The sequence below is a fragment of the Physeter macrocephalus genome, chromosome 16, assembly GCF_002837175.3.
Source record: "Physeter macrocephalus isolate SW-GA chromosome 16, ASM283717v5, whole genome shotgun sequence".
Classification (NCBI taxonomy): Eukaryota; Metazoa; Chordata; class Mammalia; order Artiodactyla; family Physeteridae; genus Physeter; species Physeter macrocephalus.
In genome coordinates, this window is record NC_041229.1 from 84259497 (window position 1) to 84272868 (window position 13372).

Genomic DNA, 13372 nt, shown 5'->3' on the forward strand with positions numbered 1-13372 from the left:
TTCTGTCCATTTTTGGATTGGGTTGTTTGTTTTTTTGGTATTGAGCTGCTTGTATGTTTTGGAGATTAAACCTTTGTCAGTTGCTTCATTTGCAAATATTTTCTCCCATTCTGAGGGTTGTCTTTTCGTCTTATTGTTTCCTTTGCTGTGCAAAAGGTTTTAAGTTTCATTAGGTCCTATTTGTTTATTTTTGGTTTTATTTCCATTTCTCTAGGAGGTGGGTCAAAGAGGATCTTGCTGTGATTTATGTCATAGAGTGTTCTGCCTATGTTTTCCTCTAAGAGTTTTATAGTGTCTGGCCTTGCATTTAGGTCTTTAATCCATTTTGAGTTTATTTTTGAGTATGGTATTAGGAAGTGTTCTAATTTCATTCTTATGAAATTAGAACACTTCCTAACCACTTATTGAAGAGGCTGTATGTTCTCCATTGTATATTCTTGCCTAGTTTATCAAAGATAAGGTGACCATATGTACATGAGTTTATCTCTGGGCTTTCTATCCTGTTCCATTGATCTATATTTCTGTTTTTGTGTCAGTACCATGCTGTCTTGATTACTGTAGCTTTGTAGTACAATCTGAAGTCAGGGCGCCTGATTCCTCCAGCTCCGTTTTTCTTTCTTAAGATTGCTTTGGATATTCGGGGTCTTTGGTGTTTCCATACAAATTGTGAAATTTTTTGTTCTAGTTCTGTGAAAAATGCCATTGGTAGTTTGATAGGGATTGCATTGAATCTGTAGATTGCTTTGGGTAGTACAGTCATTTTCACAATGTTGATTCTTCCAATCCAAGAACATGGTATATCTCTCCATCTGTTTGTATCATTTTTAATTTCTTTCATCAGTGTCTTATTGTTTTCTGCATACAGGTCTTTTGTCTCCTTAGGTAGGCTTATGCGTAGGTATTTTATTCTTTTTGTTGCAATGGTAAATGGGAGTGTCTCCTTAATTTCTCTTTCAGATTTTTCATCCTTAATGTATAAGAATGCAAGAGATTTCTGTGCATTAATTTTGTATCCCGCTACTTTACCAAATTCGTTGCTTAGCTCTAGTAGTTTTCTGGCAGCATTAAAAGATGTGACTGATATCTACTTCAAAGGAAAGTTGGGCAAAAAAGTGAAATAGTGTGAGGAAATCAGTTTGCACACGATAAGGTCTCCCATAACGACGACACAAAGACAACATCAGGAGTGACAGAAAGGCTCAGAAACAGTGCTATTAAAATTCGAGTCAGTTATAAATAAGAGGTATACTACTGCTACCACTTGTTTTCAGTACAAATCTTTATTTTCAAGCAGTTTTTTGGACCAGTGAACCTGCCTATTCTTTCATCTCCTGTATGTCTCCTTTGACAATGCTAAATACCATGTGATGGGGTGCTTTGTCATTGTATGATTTTGTGAGTGCTTCATACTTCTAACCAGATGATACATTTCTGAAGGAAGGAAATGACAAATCTTATTTCTTGGCTCTTAGCTTTCATTTTTAAAAATTGAATTATTGTTGATTTACAATATAGCGTTAGTTCCAGGTGTATAGCATAGTGATTTGTTTTTGTCTTTGCAGATTATATTCCATTATAGGTTATTACAAGATATTGGGTATAATTCCCTGTGCTGTACAATAAATCTTTGTCAGGTTCTTAGCTCTCCTGGATGTCAATTATAATGCCTTGTGCACATCAATTCACATGCAGTGAGTGATTTTTATTAATAGTGTGCTGTTTTGAGAAAGGGCCCCTTTCTCAAATATCTTCCCAATTATGGTGCCACACTGAGTAAATTCCACCATTTTCATGTTTTTGGATAAATACTATTCCTTTTAGGTATTCTTTTAAAGGTGGATTTATTCCTCTAAGGACCAGCATGTGAAGACACTATTTATCATTCATACCTTAGAGTCAATTAGTATAATCTCTCTGGTAATTTAGAAACAGGAAATGAGCAGACAGCAGGTAACACGTGGGGAGAAAGAATGTGCTGAAAGTTAGGGGAGGAGAGTGAGAAGGAGCAGGTGTAGAACAGCCTTAGTTTTCTCATTCTGATCAGAGCCGGTGCTGCTCATTGGATACACACAAAAAATATTCTCTTATTTTGCAGATCTAGTCATTGTAGTAGAAAACAATCCACAGATTTGGGAGACAATGTGATAGAGAGGTTTAAATCAGACTCTAATTAGCTAGATCTAGGATTGCGATTCAGTGCTATCATTAACTAGCTGTATGAGGTTAGGCAAATAATTTTACCTCTCTGATCCTCAGTTTCCTCATCTGTGAAATGGGGATGATAATGTTACCTACATATAAAATTTCAGTAAGGATTTAAAGAGATAATGCATGTATGTGTTTAGCACAGAATCTAGCATGCAGTAAATGCCATTAACTATTGTTGTTAATGTTATGTATCACCCAGAGTCAGGCTAATGGAAAAAAATTATCTCATTGTGGTATTATGAATCTCATTACAATCACAGGATTAAAAACTACAGTGGTCAGCCTATAATGGTGGTATTAGCTGTGGAACATTTTGCTAGAAATCTTGTCACTAAAATATATTTTAAAATTTTATTTAAGTATATTTGATTTACAATGTTGTGTTAATTTCTTCTGTACAGCAAAGTGACTCACATATATTTTATATATATATTCTTTTCCATTATGGTTTGTTACAGGATATTGAATAGAGTTCCCTGGGGATACATTAGGACCTTGTTGTTTATCCATCCTATATTTAATAGTTTGCCTCTGCTAACCCCAAACTCCCAATCCTTCCCTCCCTTACTCCCCACCCCCTTGGCAACCACAAGTGTGTTCTATATATCTGTGAGTCTGTTTTTGTTTCATAGATATGTTGATTTGTATCATATTTTAGATTCCACATGTAAGTGATATCATATGGTATTTGTCTTTTTGTTAAGTCACTAAAATATTTTTAAAATAAACTTTTAATCTTGGAATAAGTTTAAATTTACAGGAAATTTGCCAAGGTAGTACAGAGAGTTCCCATATACCTTTTAAGAGCATCTCCTAATGTTTTTAGGTTTTGTTTTTGTTTTAATTAATTAATTTATTTATTTTTGGCTGTATTGGGTCTTCAGTGTTGCGCGCAGGCTTTCTCTAGTTGTGGTGAGCAGGAGCTACTCTTCGTTGCGGTGTGCGGACTTCTCATTGCGGTGGCTTCTCTTGTTGCAGAGCACAGGATCTAGGAGCGTGGGCTTAAGTAGTTGTGGCACGTGGGCTCAGTAGTTGTGGCTTGCAGGCTCTAGAGCACAGGCTCAGTAGTTGTGGCACATGGGCTTAGTTATTCTGTGGCACGTGGGATCTTCCCGGACCAGGGCTTGAACCCATGTACCCTGCATTGGTAGGTGGATTCTTAACCACCGCGCCACCAGGGAAGTCCCACGTCTCCTAATGTTAACACACTGAAAATATTTTTTCAAAAGTGTTTAGGTATAACAAAATTCTCATTCTAATAGATCTAGTTCTTTTCTTTTGTCCATATCCCTTTTTTTTAGTATTTTAAAAAATTAATTAATTAATTTTATTTTTGGTTGCTTTGTGTCTTTGTTGCTGCACGTGGGCTTTCTCTAGTTGCGGTGAGCGGGGGCTACTCTTCGTTGTGGTGCACAGGCTTCTCATAGCGGTGGCTTCTCTTGTTGCAGAGCAAGGGCTCTAGGCGTGAGGGTTTCAGCAGTTGTGGCATGTGGGCTCAGTAGTTGTGGCTCACAGGCTCTAGAGTGCAGGCTCAGTAGTTGTGGCGCACGGACTTAGTTGCTCCGCAGCATGTGGGATCTTTCCGGACCAGGGCTCTAACTCGTGTCCCCTGCATTGGCAGGCGGATTCTTAACCACTGCGGCACCAGCGAAGTCCCTTTCTAGTTTTTGTTTACTGATACTAGTGTGGTGGATGGAATGATTGTTTTCATGTCTTCACTACCCATGGTATTTTCAACATCCACACGCTTGCCATGGCCTCAAAATGTAATAGAAGCATGAATATATGTGTGTGTGTGTGTGTGTGTGTGTACACACACACACACACACACACACATATTCATATATTTGAACTATCTATAAAGGATTTGGAGTGAGGTTTTGGTATTATTTTCTTTTCATTGAGTCCTTTATTTAAAGTACTGTTTCTCAGTCCTGGCTATACATAGATCATCTGATGCCAAGATCCCAGCCACAGAAATAACAATTTAATCATCTGGGTTGGCACCCAGTTTGCTTGTTTGTTTTAAGTCTCTAAGGTAGTTGTGGTGTTCAGCCATGTTTGAGAACCACTGCTTTAGAGTATATTTTGAAATTCTAAATGTGTCGTTTCACACCCTGTTTCTCTTTCTGGGTCAGGTTGTTTCAGTGGGCCTGTCCATTTCCGCATGCGGTGCTGATGGCCCTGTCATTACAAAGACTGGCAACTGCACTATATGAAACCTTATATCACCTGCACTATATGAAACCTTCACATAGTGTTGCCAAGGTTGAAAAGCAGGAAATGCAGTCCCTTTGGAAATTGACACCCTCCTGGAAGAAGAGGGAACTATAGTATGAAAAAGGAGAATAAATGTACGTGGGTACATTTATTCTATAAGCTACCACTTATAATGTTATAAATATTTAATTCAATGTAGTCAAGGTAGACTTCCTGATCCACCTGTGCACTCTGGCTTTCAACTTCCTTGAGGAAATAGCTCTGGGGGAAACAAAGGGCAGTTGATTGTCTTAGTCATGCAGAGAATCCTCCCACCTGTTCAGATACCTGCCCAGGTGAGAGGATGTGGTTTAGAAAAATAACTAGTGGATAAGTTACTCCTTTTGCATAGCATGTGAAAGCAACCCAAGGGAAGAATCATAGGAATGTGTGCCCATGCGACAAATCACTGGCTTGTTGGAATCTGATCTTTCCTTTTTTTAGCTAGGAGGTAAGAGGAGGTTGATTAGGGTTTTTGACTTTCCTCATTTCACATCTCCTACCTTTTTTCCTTCAGGCTTTTCCAGGTTTGAATTTCAAGGTGATATTTTGCCTTTTTTTCAGGGTTACCTTTTTCCATCCTTATTTCTACTCCCTCACTAGTGGTGTCATTAAGTGTCAGTCCAGCTCTGCCTTCGACCAGTGTTGTTTCACTCTCTGAGCCTTAAATTTCCCATTTCGTTTTCCAAGTCTATAAGGTGGAACTCATGCTACCTGTCCATATCAGAAGATTATTAGGAAGATTAAATGAATGTCTGTATAAGGGCTTTGTAAGAAGAAATCTATTCCCAGTCTGGACTGCTTACCTGCCAAGCCTATGGGAAGGATGGGAAGCTGTTAAAATACTAAATCTCGACCTTTATTCTGTGCCTTTGAAGGTAACAGAGACTTCAGGTGACACAACAAAGAACAATTTTATGCCAATATTGAAAAGACCAATATACCCAGCTTATTTAAATGTTACAGAAATTATAAACCAATGTGAACATTTAAAAAATTTCCAGAATATGGAATTTTTTTTCATTCAGAATTTGACGATTATTTCAGAATTGGAGTAAAAGTAAAATTCCTATGAATATACTCATTTTCAAAATTGGGTTAATAAGAACAAGAGAATAAACTCTTTTGCATTAGTTTCTAGATTCTTTACCATATGCTCCAACTTTTCTATCACATAAGGAGTTATGACCTATAGAGGTGTTTGTGAAAGGCACATGCTGAGAGTACCAACAAAAAGCATTTTTGAATGTTCAAATGCTATTGGCAAAGGTCAACTACCACCAGTCCCCTTCCTGTCTTCTTCTATGCTTCTTTGGGCTAGGATCCTTCAAGGTCAATTTACAGTAGGCAAGATCTACCTGGTGATAGTAGGTAATGCTTATTGAATACTTCCCATGTTCTAGCGACTGCACTTTGTCAGTTTATGTCATTCGATCCCCATAATAAGACCATAAGGCAAACACGGTAGGCTGAAAAATGAACCTGTGAATATTCCCCTATGTGGCATAAAAAGATCTTGGCAGACAGGAAGATTATCTAGCTCGGCCTTGTACTAGTCAGAGGTTATGGAGGCTGAGAAGTTCCATGATCTGCAGTCTGCAGCTGGGGTTCCAGGAAAGTAGGTGGTACAGTACAGTCCAAGTCTGAAAGCCTGAGAACCACGGGAACCAATTGTGTAAATTCCAATCTGAGGGCCAGAGAAGGTGTCAGGGATATCCTAGCTCAAGCACTGAGGCAGGAAAAATGGGGAAATTTCTTCCTTCCTTCATCTTTTGTTCTATTAAGGCCCTCAATGACTTTGATGGTGCCTACCTATATTGGGAGGGCAATTTGCTTTCCTGAGTCCACCAATTCAAATGCTAAACTCATCCAGAAATACCCAGAAATGATGTTTAATCTGGATACCCAATGGCCAGTCAATTGACACATAAAATTAATTATCACTGGCCCTGAATGTAGTCACATGTATTCTTATAAAAGGGAGGTAGGGGAACTTTTGAAATACAGAAAAGGAGAAGGTGATGTGACCATGGAGGCAGAAATTGGAGTGATGAGGCCACAAGCCAAGGAATGCCAGCTGTCACCAGAAGCCGAAAGGGGCAAGGAATGGATTTTACCTTAGAGCCTCTGGAGGGAGCATGGCCTGCTAACACCTTAGTTTTAGCCTGATCAGATGGTTTGGGTCTTCTACCTCCAGAATTGTGAGAATAAATTTTTGTTGTTTTAAACCACCAAGTTTGCAAAAAAATGTGTGTGTGTATATGTATATAATAGCAATATGGCAAATATTAATATTATCATCAAACCCATGTACAGATGGGGAAACCAAGTTTGAGCACAACCAAGAAACTAGACCAAAGACACAAGTAGCAGAGTCAGGATTTGAAGCCTGAGAGTCAAGCTCCAGAGTCAGCACATTTAACCAGTGACCCATGACAGTCCATAATAGCTTTGGTGAGTACTGGTCCAGTGTGTGACCCCTGCTAGGACAATGCACGGTATTATCACAGTCTTTCCAAATAGTGATTTTTGAAGACGTTGGGATATAGAAAGCTCTGCGTCTCTGCTTTGAAACCACCCAGCGTTTGGGCACTGGAGAAATGCAATCACTACCCACTTCCCTCCCCACCCCTTCCATTTCCAGCAAAACCTTTAGAGCTTTGGGACACATTTAAGATGAGGAGAGTTTGTTAAGGGTGACAGTGGATCCTAAATTGGCAGAAATTCACACCTGTGACTACACCACTGAATCAGATGACAGTTTATTGTTGAGTCCTGTAATTAGAGATACACAGGGGGCCGAATCATCTCTTGGGCTAAACTACCATGCCAGGTTCCCCTTAGGCAAGAGGGAGTGCAACTGGCCTACACAAAATATCTGTGTATTATGTATATCTGTGTATTACGTATATCATATATATCTGAATATTATGTAAATCTATCCATATTTATATATATATGCTTGTGGCTCACAAATCAAGATCCCAATAATAAATAGTGATATTTGTTTACCACTTACTGAGCACTATGCACTAGGGTCTTTACACACGTTTAATTCTCATGATAATCCTGTGAAATAGTTACCGTCTCTTTTTTATAGATTTGAAATTTCCCAAGATCACCAGAGGACGGGTTATTTTATTTTATTTTTTTAAAAATAAATTTATTTATTTATTTATTTGTTTTTGGGTGTGTTGGGTCTTCATTTCTGTGTGAGGGCTTTCTCTAGTTGCGGCAAGCAGGGGCCACTCTTCATCACGGTGCGCGGGCCTCTCACTGTCGCGGCCTCTCTTGTTGCGGAGCACAGGCTCCAGACGCGCAGGCTCAGTAATTGTGGCTCACAGGCCCAGTTGCTCCGCGGCATGTGGGATCTTCCTAGACCAGGGCTCGAGCCCGTGTCCCCTGCATTGGCAGGCAGATTCTCAACCACTGGGCCACCAGGGAAGCCCAAGGACGGGTTATTTAAACTCAGGTTTGTCTTGTAAAACTTACACTTTTTAAAAAATTAAAGTATAGTTGATTTACAATACTGTATTAGTTTCAGGTGTACAGAAAAGTGATTCGGTTATGCATATATATGTATATATCTATATTCTCTTTTTTTGATTCTTTTCCATTATAGTTTATTACAAGATATTGAATATAGTTCCCTGTGCTATACGGTAAATCCTTGTTGTTTATTTATTTTACATATGGTAGTGTACATCTGTTAATCCCATACTGCTAATTTATCTCTCCCCAGCTTCCACTTTGGTAACCATAAGTTTGTTTTCTATGTCTGTGAGTCTGTTTCTGTTTTCATTTGTACTATTTTTTAGATTCTCTATATAAATCATATCATATAATATTTGTCTTTTTCTGTCTGAATTACTTCACTTAGTATGATAATCTCTAGGTCCATCCATGTTGCTGCAAATGGCATTATTTCATTCTTTTTCATGGCTGACTAATATTCCATTACACACACACACACACACACACACACACACACACACACACACACACACCATGTCTGATGGACACTTAGGTGGCTTCCATGTCTTGGTTATTATAAATAGTGCTTCTGTGAACATCTGGGGGTATGTATCTTTTTGAATTAGAGTTTTCATCTTTTCCAGATATATGCCCAGGAGTGAGATTGCTGGATTATATGGTAACTCTATTTTTAGTTTTTTAAGGAACTTCCATACTGTTCTCCATAGTGGCTGCACCAATTTACATTCCCACCAACAGTGTAGTCAGGTTCCCTTTTCTCCACACTCTCTCTAGTATTTATTATTTGGAGACTTTTTGATCATGGCCATTCTGACCACTGTGAGGTGGTACCTCGTACTTTTGATTTACATTTCTCTAGTAATTAGCTATGCTGACCATCTGTTTGTCTTCTTTGGAGAAATGCCTATGTAGGTGTTCTGCCCATTTTTTGATTGGGTCGTTTGTTTTTTTGTTGTTGAGTTGTATGAGCTGTTTGACAATTTTGGAAATTAAGCCCTTGTTGGTGTCATCGTTGGCAAATATTTTCTCCCAGTCCATAGGTTGTCTTTCTTTCTTTCTTTTTTTTTTTTTTTGGCCACACTGCGTGACTTGTGGGATCTTAGCTCCCCAACCAGGGATTGAACCCAGGACCTTGGCAGTGAGAGTGTGGAGTCCCAAATTTACCATTTTACCCATTTTGGGGGGGCTGCATCACGCGGCTTGCGGCATCTTACTTCCCCAACCAGGGATCGAACGTGGGCCTATGGTGTCTTTTCATTTTGTTTATGGTTTCCTTTGCTGTGAAAAGGCTTAAAAGTTTGATTAAGTCCCATTTGTTTATTTTTTGCTTTTATTTCTCTTTCCGTGGGAGACTGACCAAAGAAAACTTTGCTATGATTTATGTCAGAGAATGGCAAACCTTATACTTCTAACAACTCAACTTTTCTGACTTTCTATTTTGCTTCCTTACACAGATGTTTATTAGAGTCTCCGTGTGTGTGTGTGTGTGTGTGTGTGTGTGTGTAAGGGGTGAGTGAGGCTGCTGTGTGATTACTATAAAGAAATGAAAGGCAGAAGTCTTGGTTTATCATCACAATTTGGTGGAAAGCTTTGACATGTTACTTGATATCTTCTGTGTTTTCAAAACGGGGATAATATAGATTCAGTCTCAAAAATAAAGATTTCTTGAGATCAAATATGATCTCAGTCAATGAAAATTTACCTAGTTAAAACTTTGGAGATATTTCTCAGTTTCTTTACCAAGAAAAGAAAATAAGACATTTCCCCATCACAAAAAAAAGTATGAAATTAGTTGTTAATCTTAGAAAGGATGCTTTGGTACAAGGAATAGACACCCACGAAACTGTCTAAAACAAAGAGAGAGAATGTATAAGGAAGCACAGGTATCTAACTGAACCCAGAATGATGCGGTGGGCTATCGGGAGAGAATGTATCCACTGTATCTCCAGCTCTTAGAACAATGCCCAGTTCAAAGTTAGGGTTCAATACATATTTGCTGAATGGGAGAATGAATGAATTTCCAAATTTCTAGGGGATAGAATCCAATTTGCTCATCTTGGGTCCAATCAGGTTTGGCCAGGTGACAGGATTATGTGGGGAGGACTGTGGGAGGAGGAGGACTGTGGATGGAGAAGACACTCCAAAATATGCCTTTTAAAGAAGTAATGAGTACCTTGCCTTGATGGAGCTGCTGAATTCACCCCCTTTCAACTGTCACAACACAGCCCTGTTAGGGAAAGCACTATGGAATTGGGAAAGGTAGAGGTGGTTGAACAGAAAAATCATCTTGATCATATTTTATTTTTATATTTTAGAATAGTGGAACAATGGAAATATTCTGAAAATGTGATGGAAATGCTTCTTTATTTATGGAGCTAATCAACCCTGCTGAAAGTTGTTTTGTGTACCATTCAGTAGGGGGAATGTTATTAGGGCACTGCTTTATTGGGCAATGATTGAAATGAGGGTCAGGGTTCAGGGCAGAAAGACCTGATTGGCCATTTGGGGACTTTGGTCAGGTCTGGAGAAACCACCTGAATCTGTCCCTGGTCAGCCAGCTTCTAAGAGCATAAGAGACCTTCCCAAGTTGGCCACTACCTACTTTCCTGGCTCACCTGTCTTTATCCACCCCTCCCACAGCCTCAGCATATTCACCATTGCTGCAACCACACTAAATTATCTTTTTTCCCCAGACATGCCTGCTCTTTCACACCCCAGTGCCTTATCTTAAGATTTTCCCTCTGGAAAATTTCCCTCTGGCTGTAAATTGGTACAGCCACTACGGAGAAGAGTATGGAGGTGCCTTAAAAGACTAAAAATAGAGCTATCGTATGATCCAGCAATCCCACTCCTCGGCATATGTCTGGAGAAAAACATGGTCCAAAAGGATACATGCACCCCAGTGTTCATTGCAGCGCTGTTTACAATAGCCAAGACGTGGAAGCAACCTAAATGTCCATCGATGGACCTGGAGATTATCATACTGAGTGAAGTAAGTCAGACAGAGAAAGACAAATATCATATGATATCGCTCATATGCGGAATCCAAAAAAATGATACAGATGAACTTATTTACAAAACAGAAACAGACTCACAGACTTAGGGAATGAACTTATGGTTACCAGGGGGAAAGGGTGCAGGGGAGGGATAGACTGGGAGTTTGAGAGTGACAGGTACACACTACTATATTTAAAATAGATAATCAACAAGGACCTACTGTATAGCACAGGGAACTCTGCTCAATATTCTGTTATAATCTATATGGGAAAAGAATGTGAAAAAGAGCAGATACATGTATACGGAAAAAAAAGTAAAATAAATAAAAAATGATTATGCATATTTTGCATGATCATTTCCAAGTGTGTACAGTTAAAAAAAAAAAAATTTTCTACCTGCCTGGATTTTCTTTTTCTTATCCTTTGGGTAAACACCTACTTACCTTCATACTTCGTCAGCCATAAAGTCTCCTCTGACATTCTCTCTACGTCCTCAACTCCTTCCACTCCCTAAACCCTCCTCTTTACTATAGGTGATAGAAAGAGAAAACTACATTTCCTGAAACTCTTGTAGTAAACTTAAATATGCGACCAAGTTAAGTGGCTTTACTCACCTGGGGTCTGGAGGTAGAAGACGGAGGCTACATCTGGGGAGATCGTCCTGGCAAGCGTGACGGCAGAAGCATTTGGCTCTTCTGGGTGACAGTATTGCTGGTGTTCAGTCTCTGGCATCACAGAGGGTTCAGAAGTGAGGATACCTCTAGAACAGTCCTGTAGTGTGGGTGGTAAGGTATTTTTTTCTGGTTGTATAGGATCCAAGCCTGACCCTCCTGGAAATTCTGTCATCTGCCTTATATTCTCTAGCAAATCGTTTTGTGCTTTAACTATGGAGGATTCTATTGTCTGCAACTAAAAACCCTTATTAATACTGCACCCCAGCACATGTTCCAGATCTTAATAAGCTTTGGGTTGCCAATGCTTGGTTATGGTAAGCACTCGATAAATAGATGAATGGGAGAATGGATGGATGTGTCTCAAAGGGAAGTCTCTAATTCTCTAGGTTCCAAGGTAGGAATGGGAAAACTCGTGGTGAAAGTAAGTTGAAGTGAATTTGAAGAGACACAGGCTAAGTGGTAAGGGCACAAGGGAACCAGAAGGAAGCTGAGGAAAAGTAGCCTTCACTCCTGCCAGACAGAGCACAGGGGGCTTTCATTTAGAGTAAGGTCATGCTGTGCCTACCCACACCATATTGATTCAATATCTCCAGCAAAAAAATATCTGGTTAATTTCGAAGAAAATAGCTAAACCTGATGCTCGATGGTGTGCTGACTAAACACGCAGAGGGGCTGACAGAATCGTATTGAATGGCTGGGTTGGTGGCACATCAATATACAGTCCCAGCAACCCAGCCAAGTAGAAGGGTGTGAATTGGAGATGAGATTGGGTCTGAGGAGTGCACTAGGGCTAGGGGTGCTGAGCCAGTCTTGAGGTGATAGGAGGAAATAAAAGTAAATCTGGCTTTCACATTTTGTTGTTTTTTTATTCCTTGTCCTTCTTTTGTAGCCAAGAGATTGATTGTTAATATTGTTGTACGTACGTCGTAGCTAATACATGCATAGTTGTAGCTATATAGATGTAACCACTGTATTCTATGACACTAGACACGTAATTCTCTGCTCCTCCCACACACAGACCCCCAATCCTCAGATGGGCCTCAGGAGAGACAGGTCAAATGGAAGATAGTGGGGAGTCCCTGGGCACCAGCGGTCAGTAGGATGGCTCAGATCACTTGTAGCCACTACCCACTATTTCTGTTTATAGTCCTTCAGTCAGGACTTCAGGCTTTTAAAGGGCACTTTTGAGAATAAATTGCTCTCACTATGGAAAATTATGTAATCTTAACAAAAACTAAGTTACACATAACATTCTAGGCAGATGTAAATTCAGTTTTGATCCTCTCCCCTCCACCCCGCCCCCCCTCCACTAACACAATTCTGGAAGACTCAGGGGCAAGGCATGTTGACACTCTGGCACCATAGTGGCAGGGGGAAGGGGAAAAAGGCTGGTTGGTAGTGGGGGAACTAAGCTGGCTCCAGAAGCCATCCCTACTTCAAAGCACAGTGTCTTGAGCAGTAGTTCTTCATCTAGGGAGTACATCAGAATCATCTGTAGAACTTTCCAAAAATACACATACCCTGGGACCCTCCCCCAAGAGATCCAGTAGGTTTGGGTGGGGCTTGGTCACCTGGATTTTGAAAAATCCCCATGAGTGGTTCTGATGTGCTCCCATTGACCGAGACCCACGGATTGGTACAGCAATCTCAGGCTTGATTCTGATGACCATCCACATGGAGGTGGACAAGATCACGGAGCAAGGAAAGGTGGAAGTCCAGCTGGCCATGCAATTCAGAGGA